Here is a 15,310-nt window from a genome sequence, read left to right on the forward strand (position 1 = left end):
ACAAAAACTCTTTGCATTTGAATAGATCTCTATGACCCTGTTTACGCTTGGTTTTAAAATGCGTCTTGGGCGATCGGATCACAAGTAGACAGCGCTAAATACAAGTGTAAACGACCACCAAGACGCATTGTGATCCGATCACTCAAACCACTTGCCGAGGTGGTCTGGGACGCATTTGACCACGTATCTTTTGTAGTGTAAACACTAATGCGTCCTGATGCGTCCCCGACAAGGACATAACAGGAAAATACGTCATCAATGCAATTTTTTGTCTTGTCCTGCGCTCTTTTGCTAGTCGCAAATGACTTGGCCCTGCCAAACTCAACAGCAGGAATAGCCCATACATGTATATTAGTTCTTGAAACATTTTTGTTTTCTTAGCCAGCCCATGCGAAACAAATCTTTGACCTTCTAGTGGAAGTGACGTAGGCAGTAACAAAATTGTCAGCTGGACAACTTGGAGACGAATGATAGACACAGGTGTGAACGGCGATGTGTCTCGGCTGTCCACTTGTGTTCGGATCACCGAAATGCATTTTAAAACCAAGTGTAAACAGGGCCTATGGGAATTGGGGGGTGGGACTAGATTCAGCTGTAAATTATGCTGATACAGTATGGAACACATTTGTTGGCTAAATGGCTTTAAGCCATAAAGGGTCCAAGGTATCAAATGAGCCTCATACCACCGTGCTGCTGCCAGATATGCAGTAGATACTACAAGCATTGTTTCTCCTGATTAATTTTCCTGTTGAACTCAATGGAAAAAATATTCAGGAGAAACAATGCTTGTAGTATCTACTGCATATCTGGCAGCAAGCGTCGAGGGCTAAGGGCGTGTACACACTATCCGCCTTTTCTGAGCTGCCTCCGTGTTTTTTTTACATGTAGATATATGTGAAGTGACCGCATGGCGGAAAAAAAGTAGCCGCTCTAAAAAGGTTGTGCATCATCCACCTTCGCTAAAAAAAAAAAAAAAAAAAGATGCCGGGCAGTGTGTGTGTACATGACCTAATGTGGGGGCCTCCTCTGTAACTTGTTTTACAAATTGTATAGGGGGAATATGACTTGGCCTCACAGCCGGCGGTGGCTATGGGCAAACATGCGTCCTGCCCACCCAATTAAAGGTTCCATCCAACAGTGAATGAATTCTGAAGTCTACAGAAATATTTCATCTGCTCAGGTAAAACCAAATGCCTCCAAACTCATTGGACGGACAATGAGACAATGACCCGAAACATACTGCTAGAACAACAAAGGGGTTTTTGACAGCCAAAAAGTGGAAAATCCTTGACTGGCTGAGTCAATCACCGGATCTGAATCCAACTGAACATGTATTTTACATGTTGAAGAGGAGACTGAAGGCAAAAAGTCACCGAAACAAGCATGAAATGAAGATGGCTGCAGTACAGGCCTGGCAGAGCATCACCAGGGAAGATACCCAGCGTCTGGTGATGTCTATGCATTGCAGACTTCAAGCAGTCATTGCATAATAAAAATGATTACTTTATTCTAAATTATGTTAAACTGTCCAATATTTTTTGATGCCTGAAAATGGGGGGGACCATGTACAAAAGGTTCTAAAATTTCTAAACGGTTCATCCAATATGTATGAAAATACCCTCAAATTAAAGCTGACAGTCTGCATGTCAACCTCATTGTCATTGTGTCCTTTCAAACTCAAAGTGCTAGAGTACAGAACCAAAATAACAAAAAATGTGTCACTGTCCAATGAATTATGGTGCTCACTGTAGCTTAGTGAAACCAGACTGTAATGGCAAACTGTCCTCATCTAACTTTTATTCTAATGAAGAACGCAACAATGAAGAAAAACGCATAATGCAGTTGTACTAATGTTTATTTGAAAACTCAGTGTAAGGATTTAGACTTCGTCATCGGTCCATCTGTCGTATGATTTCTTCTGTAACTCCATGTTGATGTGTCAAAGCCTTTTTTTATACGGTCTATGGTCGAAGCACAATGAACAAAAAACAAATTGGTTTACGGCTGCAGATTTTTAAAAATGACGGTTGAAATAAAATGATGCGAGTACTCAACCAATCAGAAATGTTCAGCACTGCAAGCCCCACCCCCAAAGTTCCTGTACTTTTGGAAAGTACTACCCCCCGAGCAGGGACTTTTTTGGGGGTAAAATAATGTCCCCGGAACTTAATTTAGACCCTGGTCCCTGCAGTGGAAATGTTGTAGAAATCAGTCACAGTCCATGTTACACTGGAGTGTAGTGTTAGATGTTGGTGTTTTTTAGTAATGTACCAGAGTTATTTTCAGAGTTATAATCTGTTTAAGTCCCCACACCCATCCTGTTTTCATCTGGGTGTTGAGTACCCTTTCAAATGCAAGCTCTCCCCCAAGACTTAGGCCACATTTCCCAAAGTACCCGGAACTTTTAGTCCCAGGAACTACTTTTTAAAGAACTAAAAGGTTACTTCAGCCCTTTGTTGTTTGTGTTTCCACCGCAGTCCAAAGACCCGCGAAGATTAGGCAAATTAGTCCGCTGATGTATGAAAAAGCGACGGCTGTTTTAAATGGGCACACTGTAACTGTTTTTTTTAGTAATGCAATTTCAGGATGCTGTTTCTAACAACGTTATGTTAAAGACAAAAAAAAAACATGTATTTGCGAGCACCAGCCTATCAATGCATTGTTCATATTTATTACTAGCGCTAACTTTCCACATATTTTTATGGACTTCAAGCATTTGTTACTCTTGCTACAGTTGCGCGTCTTATTTCAGTCATTTCCCACTTCTGCGAATAAGCTCTATCGGTTCAATTAATCATTTTTTTTTTAAACACTCCATGATTTATGCCTCTTTCAGTTTTCCACGATTTTAAACAACTTTGCCGTGAGTGCTCCAGCCATTTTCCATGACGACTGCTCCAGCCATAATTATGATGAAGTAATTCTACGTCCACAATGTCCACAGCATAGCTAATATATAGTTTAGTGAAACCAGACTGTAATGGCAAACTGTCCTCATCTAATCTTTACTCTAATGAAGAACACAACAATAAAGAAAAACGCATAATGCAGTTGTTCTAATGTTTAATGAAATAAAATGCTGTGAGTACTTGACCAATCAGAAATGTTCAGCGCTTGCAAGCCCCACCCCCAAAGTTCCTGTACTTTTGGAAAGTGCTACCCCCGAGCAGGGACTTTCTGGGGGGTAAAATAATGTCCCCGGAACTTAATTTAGACCCTGGTCCCTGCGGTGGAAACCATTGGAAAGCAACCCTGGGTGAATAGAAATTATATGTGAAGAGTCATTGATCTAGCCAGGAAAAGGAACCAGGGAAGGAGTGAATTATCACATGCATGAAGCCTTTCCTCCTGGCTAGACCCCATTGTTTAGAGATTGTACTTGAGCTGTGCCAGTTTTCAATGAGGGGGTGTTAGACTGGAGAAGCTCGTAAGACCACACTGATCTGTAACCAAGAATTAAAGAGCTAAACTGACTTTCACCATCGAATTCGATTAAGACTCTTTCTTTCCTGAACGCAATTGGAAGCAACAGCAGCTAACATAATTTTAATTAAAAAGAAAAACAGAAGCATTCTTCAGCAGTATTTTTATTGTAATCTTTGTAGAAGGATGTTTGTCAACTTTTTACCTACTTTGTGTAGATGAAATATGTTTATTAGGAACTAAATCGAAAAGCCTGAAATGTAACTGCAAGTAGTTGAACTAGTATAAAATTAGAGCTAAAAGCCTAACAGTTAAAAATGAATATTGTCTTGGTGAAACCAACCTGTGATTTATTAGTAGAAGTGATTGAATGTTTTAAGTAAAGACCATGTGAAAAAAAGGGTTTAAAGAAATGTTGAATACTTGTGAAGAAACAGGAGGGTTGTTACAGTTGGCAGTTTCATAGTGAAAAGATCAAGGATATACACTGCAGAATGGTAAACATCTCACAAGACTTAAGCAATAATCTTCAGCATTCACATATTCACATTTTGTCCAGCAGATGGTAGCAGAAGGCTCTATAAATGAGTTAGCTTGGAGTTAGCTAATATTTTCCTACTCTTTTTGACTTCATAGAATGTAACAGTGGCAGTAAAAATGACTTTAGTATTTCCATATTTAGAAATAGAGCCTGTTGGTAATTTTAGGTGATGTAGGTGAAATGGGCATTTTGTCATCTCTACATATTATTTTTAAAATTTTTATTCTTCTCTCTATAGGTCTGATACCATACTGAGACACACCAGGGAACGCTTCTCCTTCACAAACCACCTTGTCAGTGCCACCTTGCTGCAGGGGAAGAGGCTTGAACAGTACAAGATGGCATTTCCTGAAGATGCACTGAGCAACTCCTTGAAGGCCTACCCAATGGTCAATGGAAGCAAGCTGAAGACAGAGCTTAGTCTCATTTACAGAAAGGAAGAGTTCAAAGCCTGTCGTGGTGCTGTGGACCCATTCCAGTTGTTTATGGAGAATAATCTTGAAGAAGTCTTTTCAGAGACTGTCACTCTTCTAAAGATCCTCATCACCACACCCATGACCACGGTGGAAGCAGAGAGGTGCTTCTCAACCTTGAAAAGAATGAAAACTTTTCTCAGAAACACCATGACCCAGTAAAGGCTGAATGCATTGGCCATGCTGTCAACAAAAAAGAGACTGGTGACTGAGATGAATGACTTTACCCAGAAAGTCATTTTGAAATTTGCAGGCCAGAAGGAAAGGAGGGCAAAATTTATGCTCAAGTAGTGCTACTGGCCAGTGTTTAGGCAACATTACAGTGTGTTGTGTTGTTTTTTGATTTGTTTTTTTTTTTTGCTGAGCTATGAAGTGCTGCTTCAGTTTGTTTGTACCCCCCAAAACTGCGTGCCCCCCCCCCCCCCCCAAAAAAAACTTTTTTTATCACCAGCTGCCACTGGGGACAACAATTTATCTAAGGCAGTTATCACATGCAATTCAGTCATCCCTCGAGGTTGATAGAGCCTTCTTTTCAGTCAGTTGTCATATTTCCCCTCCTCAGTAATGTAATCTACATTAACTGCCACTAAGTAACACAATGATTTAACAACAATATTGAAATTGCAAGCACACAGCCACAATAGAAAAATTTAAAATATCTCATTCAGCCTCCTTTCCTCGATGTTCAGATTTTTGAAGTTGCCAGAATTATTACATTGGTACACAAAATATTAATGAATTAATAAGATTCTGCATGAATGCTAGCTGAATGCGAAAATGGACCTCCCTCTGCTTAGTGACCGAGTAACTGCAGCTTGTGGAGGGAAACACCCTATTACACATCCCGTTAAAGTTTTCCATTTAAAAGGCCTTTCCATACTGTGAAGATATCTGTGGATGGATCAGTTTTTTTTATTAAAGTGATATGGAGCTCAAATCTGTGTTATATCATGTCAGCTTGCACTCAGCTTTGCATCATGTTTAACAAAACCTGTTTAAAATATTCCTGATATAACACAGGTCCTTGTTTCATATCAATTGAGCAGACATTGGTGAGAGAGAGCTAGCGATCAGGAGTCTATACTGTCAGCGATGCACTCCAGGCATAAATGAAAGTGGTGCTTCGTAGTGATGCTATTGGCATGGACTGCCAAGGCACCTCTCTCTTCATAACCCCCCTTCCCCCTTTAAAAACAGTGGGGAGATGCACAGGGCCACTCAGAAAACTGCCAGTTTTTTTGTCCACATTTCTTATCGATTATAATGGCTAAGGCCTGCTTCTGCTGGAAGGAAGAGAGAGCTCATGAAAAATAGGAGCATGATGATTTGTCCTTTGAGTACACATCCTGGCCAGCCATACCAGCCACTTATCATCTAAAATTGATTTGATGGACAGGCCCAGTTTCCCCTGAAGTCTCAGAATCAAACCCCACCCAGCTGTCTAATGCTGGAATAACTGGGTAATGCCCCTTTTTAGGTTAGGTACAGTGGAGTTGATCATGTTTTAAAATGGAAGCGAAAATGTAGCCACAGCTCACAACATGCCCTGTCCTTATAAATAGCCTAGAGCAGAAAACTTGCTCAGCTAAACTTCCTCATAGCTGGAAAAAGAGCAATTCTGAGCATGTGTCTGCATGTTCGTTAATGTGTGTGGGCGAGTATGCATATGTGCATGCTTGCATGTGTGTGTGTGTGTGTGTGTGTTTACATGTGTACATTTGTTTGTGTATGTGTGCTTGTTTGCATGTGTGTGTGTGTGTTTGTGCGTGTGTGTTGACTAAATGGTCCCAGCACTGCTGATTGGCTTACCCAGTTCTGGTGTCTCTGCCGCAGATAAAATCTGAGTGATATTTATAAAGTTGTGGAATACTGTTATAGGGCAGTTGTAAGTTGTTTCTCCGCAGTCCTCTCCCGGAAAGCTCAAATGCTTTATTTCTGCATGAGCTCCCAAATGAGCCTGTGTCTGTTACTTTCAACATTCCAACACTATCTTCCACTTCCCTTCAGGATCGCCAAACCCCTCATGCCAGATACTCATAATTCTAAGTTCAAAGCTATAGATGACACTGGGGAGGGATTAACAACTTCCTTGCATGTTGTGGAGGCATAGTAACGAATGTTCATTCGCTGTTAACCACACTCGCGGTGTGAACCCCCCACGGTGTGATATCTTTGGACTGTGCCAACTCAGTGCCTAGATAACTGCTGCGTATCCCTATAGAGCACCCCCGGTGAATAGCAGGTACCCTCAGTATTTCAAGGCCGCTCCATTCACACCAGCGAATGGAAGAAAGTCTAATACAATAATTAGCAAATACAATTCAATATCCAACAGGTCTGAAAAAATCAAAGTGAGTGCAGGCTATTAGAATATTAGAGTATTGTGTTTCTGAGTTCCCTAGCCTGCATGACTTAGAAATAATTATTCATCTTCTCTTAACCTGAACCAAACGTAATCATGTTTAGTATGGGTATATTTTAATACTCACAACGAAGGTCGGGGTACAAAGTATATCCACCTTTCTTGTATTGCTAAATAATTATCCAACTAGATCAAAATTGAATAAATATTTACCAAAGCTATTGAAGCCCCACAATGGGAAAGGCATACGTGATATGAAGGTGTGCCCTCCAAACAGCCAATGACAGTTCAGGGCCCGTATTCACAAAACATTTTATCTTACCACTAAGAGGTCTTCCAAATAGCAGTAAAAGTTTCTAGCTAAGAGTTTCCTCTTAAAACCTATTCACAAAGCTGCTGAGACCAACTTTTACTACGGACTGGGGAGAAATCTTAAGCTAAGAGAAAGGGCGGGGTTGACCTCATTGCTATGGATGATGTCATGTTTCATGAATAAGCTTACTTACTATACCCACAGTGATGGGCTGATAGGGCAATAATAATAATAATAATAATAATAAACTTTATTTATATAGCACCTTTCATATAAAAAAAATTCAGCTGAAAGTGCTTTACAAGAGAAACAACAGAAATCAGTACCACAGGTATTAAGATAAGATAAAAATAGTAATAAAATAAATTGATAATGATAATAGCAGAAATGAAGTAAATTACAAATAAAATAAAAAAAATAATCAAGAAAAAAATAATACTAATAAAAATGAAATTAATAAAATAAAATAATAGTAATAAAATAAATTGATGATAAAAACAATCCTAAGATATAAAAAGCATAAAACAAGTATAAGAAATTGGAAACAAGTATAAGAAATAGAAAAGAAATATAAAATAATAACAATGGTGTTAAAATAAAAAGGTGAAATTAATTGAAAGCAAGATCATAAAAATGGGTTTTGAGCTGTTTCTTAAAACTATCAACAGAGGTTGCTTGTCTTATTTGTAATGGGAGTTTGTTCCAAACCTTTGGTGCATAGCGGATATGCATATAAGCAGCCTTTTAATTATCTAGAATAACCATGGCTGATAATAAGAAGACGTGTGACGCTACATTGCACTGCAAACGAAAACGAAACTGGACACAAGAACAGCTTTTCCTTCTTGCCCAACTTGTGCATGAAAGGAAGATTATTAAAGGAAAATCTGGAGTTGGGACAACTTCAAAAACCAAAAAAGAAGTGAGAAAATATATGTTTGCAAATAAATGCGGCTTTCCCACTTCTGTCCATAACCACCGATGACTGTGAAAAGTGCTGGTATTCTTTGCAGTTTCAGGTAAGGGCAGAGATTGTAGAATTCAAGAGACAAACAACTGCCACAGGTAACAGTAGGCCAATTATTTTCAACTACACTACACCACAATGTTTTATTCTCTATCATTCAATGTATTTAGCCTATACAAAAATGAACATAAATGTATTTATGCATAAATGAACCTCGCTATACATGTCATTGCAGATTATATTAACATGTAATCTTTAACTCAAAATATGAATTGCATTTATTAGGAGGACGCTCAGCAGGCTCTATCGCCTATTGCCTCAGTGGCGTACAGTGTCCTTGGGCACTCAGACACCAGCATAACGGGGCTGGAGGGGAGCATTGACCCTGCAATGCAATTGCTGAATGAACTTGATGGGTAAGTTTTTCTAATTGAAGGTTTGCTTCATATAATTATTCACAGCTGGGACACAAACACAATCATTAATGATTCTCATGTTTAATCACAAGTCAAAGAATTACATAATTACAATGACTTTCAAAATAATAATAATGATAATAATAATAATAATTTTGTAAATGCCTCACAAAGATACATATGCTAGACAAAATATGTTACCAAAACTCTCTCTCTCTTTTAGGGCCAACAGTTCTGTTGCCAATCATGGCGATGCTCCTGTCCCCCTCCCTCCTGCCCCCCTTCTTCTTGCCCCCCTGACTCCTGCCACCCTCTCTCCGGTCCCTGCTCCTGTCAGTCCTGCAGCAGCTGATGGTGGTCCTGCTCCATCAGCATCTCTGTTGGAACAGAAATTGGAGCTCAAAATTAGTTTATTAAAGAAAAATCATAGGCTCCTCGACGCACAGGAGAGGCTCCTTCACCTACAGGAGGAGTACTATTCTCAGAAGAATCTCTTGAATAAATACATTACATTACAACAACTTGTGTTTTGACTGATTTGTGCAGATGCAAGGTAAAGCTACAATAATTGTAATTGAAATACTTATTATGGCTTGGTAAGCCAAGGTCAATGTAATCAAACTGCACTATTCAAACTGAAAATTCAAACTGACATTACTCTCTGCTCTTATCAGCAGGATATTGTTGTTGTGATGGTTTACCCAAAGTGTGTATTGGTGAAGTGGTCCCTGTCCCATGCCAGTCCATGTCGTACGTGAACAGCCACTCCGCCTTCATCATCATCAGCGGCAGCAACATTGTCGTCATCGTCAACAGCATTATCATCATCATCATCATCATCTTCATACCCCTCTGGCGGTGGGATATTGCGTTGCTGGCACAGGTTGTGCAGAATGGCACAGACAGTGGTGATCCTGCTTGCTTTCTCTGGAGTTAGCCAGATTTCCCCATGTAGCGCATGAAAATGACATTTCATCTGCCCAATGCCCCTTTCCACAACACTGCGAGTTTTCTTGTGGGCTCTAAAACATATAACAACTTGAGTGAGACTGTGAATACATATTGAAAGGTTCAATACAGGCAATTTTTTCTATATGCAACATTTTTTAAAAGGCTTTTTATACTACATGGTTATTTTGTGAGCTTACCTGTTGTAATTGAACTGAGGTCCCGGGTGTGGGTGGATGTAAGGCGTGAGGAGCCACATCTGCAGGGATAGCCTCTGTCCCCCAACAAGTGACATCCAGCTGGGACATGATGCCTCTCAAACAGCAGCCTCAGGCCACTCTCCTGTAGGATCCGGGAGTCATGTGTTGAGCCTGGCCACTTGGTGCAAATGTCAAGAATATTGTAGTTGGCATCAAAAACCACCTGTATGTTGATGCTATGATTTTTTTTTCTGTTGACAAATGTGTGTTCATCTTGTGATGGTGCAATAATTTGGTCATGTGTCCCATCTATAGCACCAACTACACCGGGTAGTCCAGCTATGGCCATGAAGTGGGCTTTGTTTCTTTATAGTTGGCGGACATCACGAGGAAACCGTATGAATTGTTGGATGATGTGGGGTCTGGAGAGGGCATTTATTGTTTGATGTAATATTCTACTGACAGATGACTGAGATATACCTAGTTCGTCTGCGCTGCATAGCTGCATTTTCCCTGTGGCCAAGTAGCGTAGACTTGTCAGAACCTTGATGTCCGGTGTCATTTGGTTGTTTATGTTTGTTAGTGAAGTGACTGCATCCCTGACTAGCTCTACTGTTATCATAATACCCTCACGATTAAGGCGATACCTTTTTAAAAGCTCAGTATCATTAAATGCTTCTAAATGTTGACACGATTACGAGGCGGATTGCCGGCAGCAGCCATTTTCGTATTGTTTGTGATTTGGTCTTAGTGATTTTGGAGTCCTCGTTATGCCAGCAGCCATACCACCACACACTCTGCTCCTGCTGACTGGCTGAAGCTAAGCAGGTGTGGGCTTGGTTAGTACTTGGAAGGGAGACCACCAGGGAATACTGAGTTGCTGCTGGAAGTGGTGTTGGTGTTGGTGGGCCAGCAGGGGGAAATATTCCCTCTGGTCAAATAAACCCCAATGCCCCAGTGCAGGGACGGGGACACTGTGCTGTAGGAGATGCCGTCTTTCGGATGAGACGTTAGACCGAGGTCCTGACTCACTGTGGTCAATCAAGATCCCATGACACTATTCGCAAAGAGGAGGGGGTTCCCCAGTGTCCTGGCTAAAATCCCAGATCTGGCTCTCACAAAAACTTGCCACCTTAAATCAGGGTGACCCTGATTTAATTGGCTAAAAAATGTACTCTCCCTCCAGTGGAGCTGCTCAGTGGCCAACAATAGAGGATTGTGGGTGTACTGGGCAGCAGAGCCAGTCCTGACCTCGCTGGGGCCCTAAGCAAAATTCTGCTAAGGGGCCCTCCTACCTGACCCGTGAGCCATGTAAACCATTTCACATTGCCACACAGTCACACCTGACGCTACAGTCCTCCCTCCTTTAAAACAGTTTGCTCTATCTGTTGTTCTAAGAATAAGAATATTTGATTAGTCAATGTCAATCCATTGCTTTCCATCTTACATTAGTCCAGATCTAAACCTTTACTGAGAGACTAGATAATCATTGTCTTGTTTTAAAATTATGTGCACCTATGAGGAGTGCCATCACGCTCATATATTGTCTGGACTGGACTCCACAGAGGTTGCTGCTGGAAAGCGCGAGTTTCATTTCGTGCATGCGCATATGAACGCATGTTCACGTGCGACGCGGTTATCTTTTCTGAGCTGCAGTTTATAAACACAGTTGCCTGTTGGCGTTTATCAGATGTAATAATTAAGCATTATAAAACGGGTAGCTCAAATTAAGCAATCTGATTGGTTTCATAGCCGTGGTATATTAACCACCACGGCTATGACGTCTAATTCCTTTGCACAATTCAGTATCACTCCGCGTCTGAGGAAAAAAAAATGTTTTAAAACTATTTAAATTGGAGTGTGTTTATTACTTTCATATTGCCATACCGTTGACCGTTTTATAAAAGCAATAGCTCACTTCAGGCCATGATTAATTAATTATAAAGGGACACCTTTTGTTATCCTCTCCAATTTCGCAACTGATGGCAGCGTTGAATCACGGTTCTAGTTACTGGCTTCATTTAGGAATGCCAACCATATCGCAAAATACGGAATCGTCCCTTACTTTGACAGTAGAATATAGGCATTCCGTATTTAAGTCATGGCTACGGGACGCATTTTCATCCGTATCTTTGTAACGATTGCGTTTATCTTAACCGCTCTTTTGAATACAATTCAATAGTTAGCTAGCTAGCCGGGATAACAATCATGCCGTGAGACCATTCTGACCTAAAACCCAGAATTTTAATATAGTCTAGGTGACAACACTGACAAGTGACGGTGAACCTAAAGATAGCTGGCATTCAAACCCGGTTTCATGCAGTTTTCTTAAATAATGTAATGCAAAAAATGACAAAAAATGATATGGTATAAAACGAGAAGGAAATATTTTTCTCGATGGAATTGTTTTCATAGAATTAACAACTAGAGGTTTTTGCTTAACAACGGTCCAAATAAACTACCAACGAGAGTTTTGCTTGACAACGGTAAAATAATACGGGACAGCCCATCGTGGTTTATTCCTTTACGTATTTCACTCTCACTTTTGTCAGGCACAAAGTCACAGAACACTGGAAGTGGCTGGTAAGCAAGCAAGACACAGACAGACCAGATGCACGGCCCAGCTAGGTTAGCAAGACAGATATACTAGAGAGAGATGCACTGCAAGCTAGCACATCAACTTAACGTTACTGTTATTTGCTGACATCAAACTTGGAGAGGAGAGAATACAAGTTTACCTGATTGCTGTTCCCGCAATTCACTCTCATGGTGTTTTTTTTTTTCTCTTTTCGTGACCAGAAGGATAGTTCTGCGTCATCATCTCATCTAAGTTGTACCATTGTTGTAACATTGATACCCCCTGATAGGTGGGGCCCTTGCGTAGTTTGCGGGGCGCTATGCAACTTGCGTAGTGAGTGTATAGGGCCACCCGGCTGTGTTAGGAAGCTCCCAGGTGTGAATGTATATGAGTGTGAAGCAGGGCGTTCCTGCAAAAGAGCATCCGTGCTCAGTGAACCTACCCTGGGTAAATAAAGGTTAAAATAAATAAATAAATAAATTAATTAATTAATTAAAGCCGCAAGCGGCGTTGGCAGGGGTACAAGCATTGGCACCATCGCGCCCCCTATGGAGCGATTTTAAAATGGTTTTGTCCTCATGATCATATACCTTCACCCAACATATCTACTGAATATCATGATGATCGTATAAAATATTGATGACTTATGGCCAATTTTGTGCTAAGAGACGCTGTCGGATGACTTAGTTACGTCGCCATGGATATGTCCTGGCCGCTTCCCGTAAAGGCCTTTACTATGTCGTAACACTTAGATGGCATGTCGTAACACTTAGATGGTCCGGCATGTATGTACAGCTGCAGTGTTTCTGCGCCACAACTAAAAAAGGTGTCACACTAGTGTTGTCAAGATACCAAAATTTTGACTTTGATACTGATACCAGGTTTAGTATTACGATACTCAATACTGAAATGATACTTGAAACTTAAACGATGCTAATTCGATACTCGGTACCTAACGATACTGAAATTACTTTAATAGATCAGAAACGTAATGTCCACAAGGGTTGACCTCATTTTCGAATTCATGGTTTATTAACAACCTGGTTCATTAACAAGCTTTAAGTCAACATATTAATATGCATAGGCCTATAGTGTTACAACACTGAACAATAGAAAAATATGTTAAATATATTTCAAAAATTAAACAGTTGTAAACTAAATAATCATTAAAACAGGTCTTTCACCTTTAAATAGATTTAAAAACAGCATATTTTAATAACAATACAGCATCTATCTATAAATTGGAACACCTTTTGCTACTGAAGTGAACTGAGTCAAAGCTTGCGCTGTATCAAGGAGCTGAGTGCACAAGCGCAAGTCACCTCACTTGGCAACCTTAGTTGCTACTGCCATCCAGCGAAGATTCTGACAAATTACACTTTTCATCCTGTCAATCAGTAATGCGGGAGACAATTTTCCCTGGCTTTTACATTTGACTCAAAACTACCGAATGTCGAAATATTCGAATACCGAACCGTTTCTTTTTTTTTTTTTTTTTTAAGTATCGATAAAGTGCTGAAGTTTTGGTATACCGTGCAACACTACGTCAGACATATTCCAATCCATTGCTCAGCTTAGCAGAGAATGCACATTTCAGAGCGCCACAGAGACAGATAGAATAATAACACATAAATACACATTTCAAATAATAAATACGACATTGAGAAAAAACGGGAAAAAAAGACGTAATATCAACTCGCGATCTGCGTGCTGCGCGCAAAGTAGCCTACCGTTTTATTTATTTAGACATTGGCAGATAAGAAAAATTTTGGTTACGCTGACCTATAAAACGCTATTCCAAAAGCAAAATCAGACATGTTATACATCGTTAGAAAGCTTATACTCTCACCTACTGAATAAATGAATTGTCAATCAAGCCAAATTGTACTAAAAAGGGCAACAACGCCGTAAGCAACAGGTGTGGTATTACGCACAGCTATTTTTGAAGGTAGCCGACATTTCACAAACGGATTATCCAAGACAATATATGACCACTCAGTCGCAAAAGGGACATCTCTACGTGTAAAACCGATGGTAAGATTGTATATTTATTCAATGTTTAGTCCCAGATATTGACTGTGGAATGACATGGTATAATTTTTTTTTTTTAAACTTTGTCTCGTTTATTTCGTTATTCAGTAAGCAGCGTTTTCACTGCTGTATTGGCATATTTTAGGGCTAATGTCGGGTTTATCTTGTTGCTACGGAATATTACATTACATTACAGGCATTTGCCAGACGCTCTTATCCAGAGCGACGTACAACAAAGTGTATAATCATAATCAGAAACAAGTGTGTCGAAAACCCTAGAGAGAAGTGCCGTTCCAAGTGCAGGGAACAACCGCATAGTTCAACTTGGACCCTGTAGGTTAAACTGATTAACACTAACACAAACAAGAACAGCAACAACGCAGTCTATGCAAAAATACAAGCAATAGTTAAGACGAGTTAAGACTAAGTCACCACCGAAACAACTACCAAGTTACAACCTTAAGCTTACAGTCAATTTAGAGATTAAATTGAGAATACGATTTCTCTCAGCATAATGATGGATTTGTTTATATTCAATATTAGTAATTCCAGCGAGAAACTGCAGCTGTAGGTCGTTATGTTATGCTAGCACGGGAACGAAGCGGACGATATATGTATTAGGCTACCGTCATTGTTTCATTATACCAGCGTGTTTTCGCGCGTTTGCACAGAAACTCAGAACCTATAAATAAAATGGTTTAGCTATTTCTCAGCATAATGACAGATTCAAAGACTAAACGAACTCACGATACTGTCTTCAAATGGATGCAGGCTCAAGAAAAGTAATTATACATCCTCTCAAAAAGCTTTTACTAAGAAACTCTTGGTAGCCTAGCATGCACTCTGGGTGGCACTGTCTTCCATTCCTTCCCCGACGGTCAGACCGTCCCCTCACTGCTAAAAACTAGACCTACGGTGTCGGATTACTTGCGTCGCCATGGATGTCGCTTGCCGTAAAGAAGTTTACTAGATGTCGTAGCACTTAGATTTGGAGCTCCAGCTCTTCCCCACCCCACCTAATGAAAAAGTCCAAATGATGGGCAAACCATATGGCGGAC

At 40.2% G+C, this 15,310-nt stretch overlaps 1 protein-coding gene and 1 pseudogene across 1 annotated transcript in view; both read right to left on the bottom strand.

The window, feature by feature from the left end:
- The window catches only part of ptchd1 (patched domain containing 1), a 55,627-nt gene that overhangs the window by 13,495 nt on the left and 26,822 nt on the right, over positions 1-15,310 (bottom strand). The window lies entirely within an intron of this gene.
- LOC118226581 lies at positions 8,556-10,524 on the bottom strand (annotated as a pseudogene).

The sequence above is a fragment of the Anguilla anguilla genome, chromosome 4 (genome assembly GCF_013347855.1).
Source record: "Anguilla anguilla isolate fAngAng1 chromosome 4, fAngAng1.pri, whole genome shotgun sequence".
NCBI lineage: Eukaryota > Metazoa > Chordata > Actinopteri > Anguilliformes > Anguillidae > Anguilla > Anguilla anguilla.